Source organism: Myodes glareolus, chromosome 11 (genome assembly GCF_982192425.1).
Source record: "Myodes glareolus chromosome 11, mMyoGla1.1, whole genome shotgun sequence".
NCBI classification, from domain to species: Eukaryota; Metazoa; Chordata; class Mammalia; order Rodentia; family Cricetidae; genus Myodes; species Myodes glareolus.
The window spans coordinates 88,528,651-88,537,125 of NC_142036.1; the positions used below are offsets into that span (position 1 = coordinate 88,528,651).

General features: G+C 49.5%; 1 long non-coding RNA gene across 1 annotated transcript; it reads right to left on the reverse strand.

The window, feature by feature from the left end:
- Positions 1–410: 410 nt before the first annotated feature.
- Positions 411–7,198, reverse strand: LOC125388061 (uncharacterized). Its single transcript, XR_007228101.3, has 3 exons — positions 7,090–7,198; positions 3,638–3,722; positions 411–1,806 (listed from the first exon to the last, which is right to left on the reverse strand). It is a non-coding gene; the product is annotated as an uncharacterized LOC125388061 (long non-coding RNA).
- Between the last annotated feature and the right edge of the window lie 1,277 nt (positions 7,199–8,475).

Below are 8,475 nucleotides of genomic sequence, written 5' to 3' on the forward strand. Positions count from 1 at the left end.
GCCAGGGACTGGAGAGTAACTAGCATTCCCCTGCTGCAAGGTAAACATCCCTCTCTTCACACCACGCGAATGCTTCTGAGTATGTGTGTGTTGTTGCACGAATAATAAGAACCCAGAGACAGACACTGGAGTTCAAGATGAAGGCCAGAAAAGCAAAGCAGCCAGCCATTGGCTCTTACCTCTCAGGCCGAAATGGGCAATCCTGCCTCTGCTAGTATGGCTGTTTTTCATTCTGATCCTTGGGCAAGCTTTGTTTATTAAAACACAAATAATGTACCACTATATTGCAAAGCAGCCACACTAGTCAGCCATAGTCAGGTCAGGCAGTGATGGCACACACCTTTAATTTCCGCAGCCACATTAGTTAGCTATAGAGACCGGGCGGTGGTGGTGCACACTGTTAATCCCAGCAGCCACACTAGTTAGCTATAGAGACCGGGCGGTGGTGGTACACACTGCTAACCCCAGCAGCCACACTAGTTAGCTATAGAGACCGGGCGGTGGTGGTACACACTGCTAACCCCAGCAGCCACACTAGTTAGCTATAGAGACCGGGCGGTGGTGGTACACACTGCTAACCCCAGCACTAGAGAGGAATATAGAACAAGAGGAGACAACTCTCATGGTCAGGCTCAGTCTGAGGATCCGTGGAGGCAGGATCACCCATTTCAGTCTGAGGCAGAGATAAGAGCCAGCGGCTAGCTGCTTTGTTTTTCTGATCTTCAGCTTGAACCCCAATATCTGTCTCTGGATTTTTATTATTCATGATACAGTGTCTAGCCTATATTCTTGGGAAAATAAGACTTTTTATGATCCGACTAATAAAATATCACTACATAAAGCTTGCCTGAAGATCAGAGAGTCAAACAGCCCCACTGGTCAGCCTTATAGACCAGGCAGTGCTGATACACACCTTTAATCCCAGTAGCCACACTAGCTTGCCATAGAAACTGGGTGGTAGTGCTGCACGCCCTTAATCCTAGCCCTAGAGAGGATTATAAAATGGATGGCAGAGTGGCTGAGGACATTCGCAACCATTGCCTTCTAGACGTGAGGTATGTTTTGCTTTCTTTCATGTACCGGTTAAAGGCATGAGCTTGTATCACCAAGGAAATAATCATTAGGATGAAAAAGATATGGATAGAGGACATAGAGATTGAAGGCCGGGTATGGTCTGGCCCACCTTCTCTCATTGGCACTCTGTCTGCCCTGGTACCACCGTGAAGATATCTAACCAGTACTTCTCAAGGCCACTCAGTAAAGAATCCTGCAGAGGCACAGGGCTGAGAGGGACGCGTAAGCAAGGTCATTTAAAAACGACCGGAGACACAGACCTTCCCTTCTCGATACTCACCACGGCAATGCCTGTCCAACTTTTCACCATGAACCACTGTAAGAAACACATGCCGCATCATACACCAGCCCATTCTTGGATATAAGAACATCTACGTATAGAAGTACACACTTGGCCAGATGTTATGGACGATACTAAACGTCAGTGTGTGAACCCTGAAATCCTTTCTATTCTACTCTGTCCAAAAGGATGTTTGTGAATTTACATCCCGTTCATGACTAGCAAGCAAACCACTGGGGAAGCAAGCAAGGTGAGAAGACAGAAGGAAGGGAGAGAGAGGATCCACACACGGAGAAGTCAGTCGACTTCTTTGGTTGCGTTTAGATGCTCATTCACGGGTCCATGTTCATCATCCATCTGCTCCAGCCTGTCCAACCAGCATCCAGTCCTAAAGATCTACCTTCTGCCGTAGGATTTGCAGACCAGTTTGCTGGTCTGTTTTGTTCTGTGACCTGTGGACAAAAAATGATTTTAAACAAAACCAAAGGGGAATAACTTTTACAATCAATTAAAGTCGATCGAAACGCACATTTCTGCGTGCACACACACTGGCTCACAGCACACCTCATTTGTGTATGGTGGCTGCTCTCTCACAGTGGCTGAGCCCAGATGTTGCTTTTGAGTGGTGTGGTCTACAAAGCCTAGAATAGTTATCATACCCCGACATAAGGAAGAAGTCTGTGTATCTCCTGTGTACCTCCTGGGTCAGGAGGAGCTGACCTGGAAAGAAATGGTATGGCTGGAAATGCTCTAGGTAGAGTGGGTGTAATGAGAACGTCTCATTTTCTAGAGCCTTCTCTGGCCAGTAGAAGCATCCACTGACACTGCCATACACTGAGCTGCTGTAACCTCAGAGATGGGTAAGTTGATCTCCCACAGGCCCCTGCTCTCCTCTCAAGCACCATGTGACCCGGTTCAAGGAGACTAATGGAGAGGACTCAGAGAGTATGGCCTTGGACAAACTCATCAGCACCAGGAACTGGAGAGGTGGCTTGGTGGTTAAGAGCACTCTCTGCCCCTCTGGGGGTCCCAGGTTCAATTCCCAACACCCACATGAAGGCTCACAATTGTCTGTAACTCTAGTTCCAAGGGGCCTGATTCTCTTCTGGCCTCCATGGTCACCAGGCACATGCTTGTTGCACAGACATATGTATAAACAAAACACCCCCATACATAAAAAAGTTGTAAAAACCAACAAAATGAAAGAACACTCCCCAGCACTGGGCTCTGACTATCAGACTTTGCCTCCTCTGTCTTGCTACCCACTTTTTTTCCTCATCTCCCTTCTCATCTACCCCCACCATCTTTTTGTTGGTTTGTATAAGATGGGTCATTATTTTCTGACAAAGTATAAAGGCAGGTAAATTTTTAAAATATTAATGAACACACTCCTCTGAGTTCCATACCCCATGTCTCCTCAAATTCCCTTCTACCCTAAGGAAGTAGCTAGACTGTTCTAGGCTTTTGTTTCATGAAGCAAAGGAGTGAGGAGTGGGGGTGGAGAGTGAGGAGTGGGTATGGAAGTGTGGAGTGAGTGAGGGGTGGGTGTGTGGCATGTGGAGTGGGTGTGGGAGTGTGAAGTTTTGGGTTTTGGCTACAGGTACAGAGAGAGGTGCCCCAGGACTCTCAACAGAAACTGCTTCCAGGGAGCATGAGTGTACAGAATGAGTCTTCCCTGTCCTGCATCTCTCTGATAAGGAATCAGGGTGGGGGGGGGAAGAGGGGTGCTAAGTGTGAGAGGGTCACATGGGAAGGATTAGACAGGAGACGGTTCTTAGCGAAGACAGCCTGTGACGGACGATGGACACCTCAAAGCCACACTATACAGTCAGCCCTCACTAAAGCTAGCTCATGTCTGGTGACAGACCCACAGCCAGCACTTGCCTGGGTGACTTCCTAGCCTCCAGCTGGGATCTGTGCCATCTGGAGTGCCCCTGCGGTTTCCCCACATCTGAGTCAGACCAGGAGCTAGAGAAAGGCATGGGTGTTTAGTAAACATGGTGAGTATCATGTCCTCGGTTGGCACAGCTCCCGTCACTGGGTTGCCCCTGGGCAGCCAGGCTGGTCACAGTCCCCGGCCGGGCAGGGTGCATGTTCCCGGGTGTTCACGTATGTTGGAGATACTATGATGGAATCTGGGGCTGATGGAGGACGAGAAAGAATGCATGCAGAGCTATTGGCAGACAGAAGTCAGAAATGATCCCCATCGCGAGACAAGGGTCTGTGCCCAGTGTCCCGGGCACTTAGCTCTCATTCTCCTTGTGTGCATGGAAAAGGCCATACCTGATGCTGGCCTTGCTCTCCTGCTGATGGGCTCTGGGATAGAGATTTCCTGCCTTTTCTGCATTGTTCCCAGTTTAGCTTCTTCCTAAAAGGACCACGCAGGGAAAGGAGGGTGGGACACAGGCAAGGCGACCTTTCCTTTACTCTTTCCAGACCACTGACCCCAGGACCCTCAGCAGGTGGTGGGGGCTGCAGAAAGTGCCCTCTGACTCTGGGAGGAGGGCCAGGGCCTCTTTCCTTTCCTGAGGTAGGGCTTACAGGCTAGACCTGTATGTCAGACAACCTTTCCGCTCAATCACAGATGATTGCTTTGTCTCATTTACTTTCTCCTATCTGTTTGAAGTTAGGCAGGCTAGAATTTGAAATGGAAATTCATGCAAATAGTATGCAAATTAGGTCATTCCCAGATTAACTAAGGTGGGGGAATCTGGTGCCATAGCAAACTGCCATCTGCTTCCTCTTTATTCTTTCCATATCTGAACTCCACCCTCCTCTTTCCCAATCAACTCTGAAACTTGTTTCCCGGGGCTAAGAGATCTTTCGAAAGGAAGGAATCCAATCATCTACGTTTCCCAGCCGAGCTGTTCCACTCTCTGCCTCGGGAGGAAGGAGGCTCAGAGAATCAACTCTGCACTAAGGGTCGCAGGCGAGCTGCCACGCCCCACCTGCAGCTCTCCACCCCACACCGTTCCTCCTACTTTTCTGTCCTAACCCCCTCTCTCCTTGTCGCTATCAGCTGAGGTCTTCTCAGCCCAGAAGCCCTCTGGCCTCCTCTGTGGCAGATGGAATCAGAAGGGCTGGGAATAGTTGTGATTCCTGCAGGTCTGAGGCCACTTTGGAGTCTGCACATGTGCGTTGGCTGAGGACTCAATGTCCGCAACAACATCTCCTGTCCCCTCCTCCCCAGTGGTGAGTCCCACCTGCCTGGGAACAGTAATAGTCACAGTCCTGCCTGCTCTGGACAGATGTCTGCAGTCTGAGGAGGCACCTCCCGCAGCCTTTAGCTTCCTTTTGCCCTCCAAGGCTCTCTGTGTGGTGGACGAGAGGCTGTCTGGCTCCTTCTCAAGGACTGCTCTATTCTTTAAGGGAAGGAAAGGGAGGTTTCGTAGCTATCCTCTGTCCTTCAGTGAAGCAGAGCCACCGCTGACTACCCAATGAGTAACAAGTGATAGGTCTTTCTCATGCTGTTTGTCGTTGAGATTTTGAGGTTGCTTGTGATTGCATCAAAATTTAATGAGAGCAACTCAGATGCTCCGTAATCATCAAACTCCCTCCCCCCAAAGTTGCCTCAAGTTAAAAAGAAAACCTTAATGTACTTCTGTGATATTTTCTAAATATTAGGCCAAATGAAAATAAAACCATCTTCACTAAAGTTTGTTTTCTTGACTCATCATATGCCTGTGCAAAACGGGCTTACATAAAATAGACCTCCAAGAAAGGAACGGTTCAAGCGAAGGCCCCAAAGCAGAATATAAGGAGCTGGGGTCGAGTTTAAAGGGAATTGGTAGGCAGCGGGTCCGTGGGCGTGAATTCCAGTCAAGGTACAATTTCAGGATGGAAGCAGAAGGTGGCGCCATGACCCCCTTCATGGGCATTGCGGGCCTCACGGGCTGCTGGTGCCTCATCTTACGTCTGCAGAACTGCGACCTTTAGAGTCTGAACTGGGACAACTTTGGAACTGCCTTCATCAGTGTCATGGCTTTGTGGGGTGATGGTGCCTGTCTCACCTCCAGGACTCTGGGGTTTTCCGGATTGTCAGATGCGCTTTGGGGGTGGGGAGGAGTCTGTGTAATAGTTTAACTGTGGAAGGCAATCAGAGCGGGTTAGAGCCAAGGGGTACCACAGAGTCACAGCATGCAACAGAGCTCACGGGGGAAATTCCGGTAAGGGGTGGTGCAAATGCGGCCTCTGAGCGAGAGCAGAAAGAAATAGGGGCGGGGAGGGGCTAGAATGGCTTACATTTTTTAAGTGAGTGTTCTCACTCAGTAGTCACGTCTTGGCTGCTGCTGCTGACCCTGTCCTGCTAGGTCCCAGAAAGCGGGCCAATGTAAATGCCTGAAGGGGGGGGGTGCTCCAAGGCTTTCCCTTCACGGAGGTTTGTTCCCTCCCCCCAAATGATGAAGGACCTCCTGACTCCAACCAGTGCTCCCATTCTGATGGGGCCACATCCACATCAGGGTCACTAAGGTCCTAGAGTCAAAGCCCTGCGCTATCTCCGTGGGAAACCCCAGAGAAAGCACAGTGCCAGGCCTGACAAAACTGTGGTGCCCTTCAAGAGGAGAGTGTTTTGGGGGTAGCCAGCCAGCACACAACCACACACTCCTCGGTCTCCAGCCTAGAGAAGCTAGCATGCCTCCTCCTGACTTCTAGATCTGATGGTTTTCAAACATCTGGCTGCATCTATGTAGGAAATAGATGTGTTTTAACATGGTCCCTAAATTCACCGTCACTCTGTTCACTGACAAGTTTCTACCCATTGATTAAAACTATGTAATTAGTTCACTATAAATTCAATATATCTTACAGTCTACAGTAAGTCTAATATAATGAGGGGTAAGGATCTGTTAAATATTCCGAGATAAATGGGAAAGTTTATATAAAATGGTTAGAATCACGGGCGGGGGACGACAGTGAACAGTGCGGAGGAGTTCGGTGGTCTCTAGGGAAGGGAAATAATGCGTGGTGTGCAGGGCCAACACACAGCAGGAAGGCAGAAGTGAGAGTGTGGGACTGGCCAAGTGGAACCCAGAAAGAAACCAAGGTTGACTCCTTTGATGAAGGACAATGCAAATTTATACTTCAGTTTCTTCTAAATGCAATATACAAAAAAAGAAAGAAGGAAGGAAGGGAGAGAGGAGGGAGGGAAAGGGGGGGGAGAGAGAGAGAGAGAGAGAGAGAGAGAGAGAGAGAGAGAGAGAGAGAGAGAGAGAGAGAGAGAGGAAGGAAGGAAAGAAGAAAAAGCCTTCTTGCTATTGGTGTTTGAAAACACCCATTAAATGCAACATTTGCCAGTAAGTCCCTTCAATTCCCCGGTATGCCAGCAGCTTCCCCGGCCCCACCCCAACCCTTGCCACACGTCTTCTTTCCGGAGACCTGAATTTAGAACTCAAGCAGCACCCAGCTCAGGGGGTTAGACCTTAGGTGGGCCGTCCTCCAACCCTCCCTCCGGGGTCCTTAAAAATCAGACTGCGTAGAAAGGCAGAGACTGAAGGGTCACCTGACTTCTCTCTGGTTTAGTTTAAGAACGTCCCCCAGACCTGGCTCAAAGGCCAGAGCGCTGGCGTATTTATCAAGTGTTTTCTGGCAGCCTTAAGAGGCAGAACAGGAAAATCAGGCCAGGGCAGGTGTCTGTAACCTTCCTGGGAGCAGGCCCGCCTTCGCGAGCTCAGAGCTGCGGGGCGAGTTTACACCGCTGCGAGATTCTGACCCCTCCCTGGGAGGTGGGTGTGGACCTGGTAGCGGAGGAGAGTGAGCTTCCGCTCCTCAAGTTGCTTTCCTTTCAAGCCCAGCCCAACTGTGGCTCCTTTGTCCGCAGTGTTCTGGGCCGGTCTTCTCGGTTTGGAGATTTACCCTGGGAGACACGGGCTAACACAGGGTCACAATGCCCTGCTTTGTGATCTTGACAGGAGGATTTGTCATGAGCTGGGAGATTGGTCCCTGGCAGATCCTGGCATGTGGTGAACAGCTGTGTGTCCGCCACTGTATTCAGAGGACGTCCCATCTGATAGAGCAGCTGGGCTCTGAGATTTCTTCAAGATGGGCTGCCGCTGTCTCCCCGTGGATGCCTGCGGCCTTGGATTTGCTGGCACCTTGGACGTAGAGCCCAAGCTGAGATGTTGGTGCTGGTGGTAGTTGCTTGGAGCTGGGAGCTTGAAAGCAGACTATAGTGGAGATTTACCCCAGTTTACAGGAACAGGGTCCCCACGATTGTGTATGGCCCTTCTGGAGTCTTACTAGCAATGGGGGAATAATGTGGCATATTTAGGGACTGCCCATTCTGTCTTGGAACTCAGGTCCCTAACCAGCAGCAGCCCTGTGGGTGGGGATCCACCTGCAGAAAATGGAATAAAGCACATCTTTGATTGTGGGGTTGGGAGTTTCTTTTCTCTCCTTAGTTAACTGACAATTTCACACAAGTATATAATGTGTTCCAGTCATATTCACCACCTCCATTGCTTGTTCACAGGAGGCAGAGGCAGGCGAGAGCTCCGTGAGTTTAAGACCAGCCTGGTCTACACAGTGAGTTCCAGGATGGCCAGGAAAACACGCTGTCTCAATAAAACAACTATACATCACAAGTCACTGAATGCTTATAATTTCACCTATATTAAAATTTAGAATCTTGGTTCATTGGAGAATCTGAAAAAAAAAAAAACTAAAAGATAAGCCATAAACTAGGGGGGAAAAGGTATGTGTTCTGCCCAGATCACGGAGTCCCCCAAAAACCAGCTAGGAGACCAAGTCCTGTATGTAAAAGCAAAGTGCCTTTATTATAAGAGTTTGTGAACTCAGACTCGTGTGCCCAACATGTTGGAGTAATCGAAGAGTTCATTTGGTTTCTATAGTAGCAAAGGTGGGGGTATGAGATTTCGAAGGTTCAGGACCCCTGATTGGCTGACAATTGTCTAGGGGTATCCTGGTGAAAAGCGATGGGTGTGTGAAGGCAGGTGATCCTGTCTACAATGGTTGGAACGGTAGGATTTCCTTTGGATGGTCTGTTCCTGGGTGGTGCCTGGGTGGTCTCAGCTTGTGGTCTTTCTTGGAACCAGGTACTGCCCTTGGGTAATCTACTGAGACGCAGGCCTCTATTGAGCTGGTCATGGCTGGGTCATATGGTA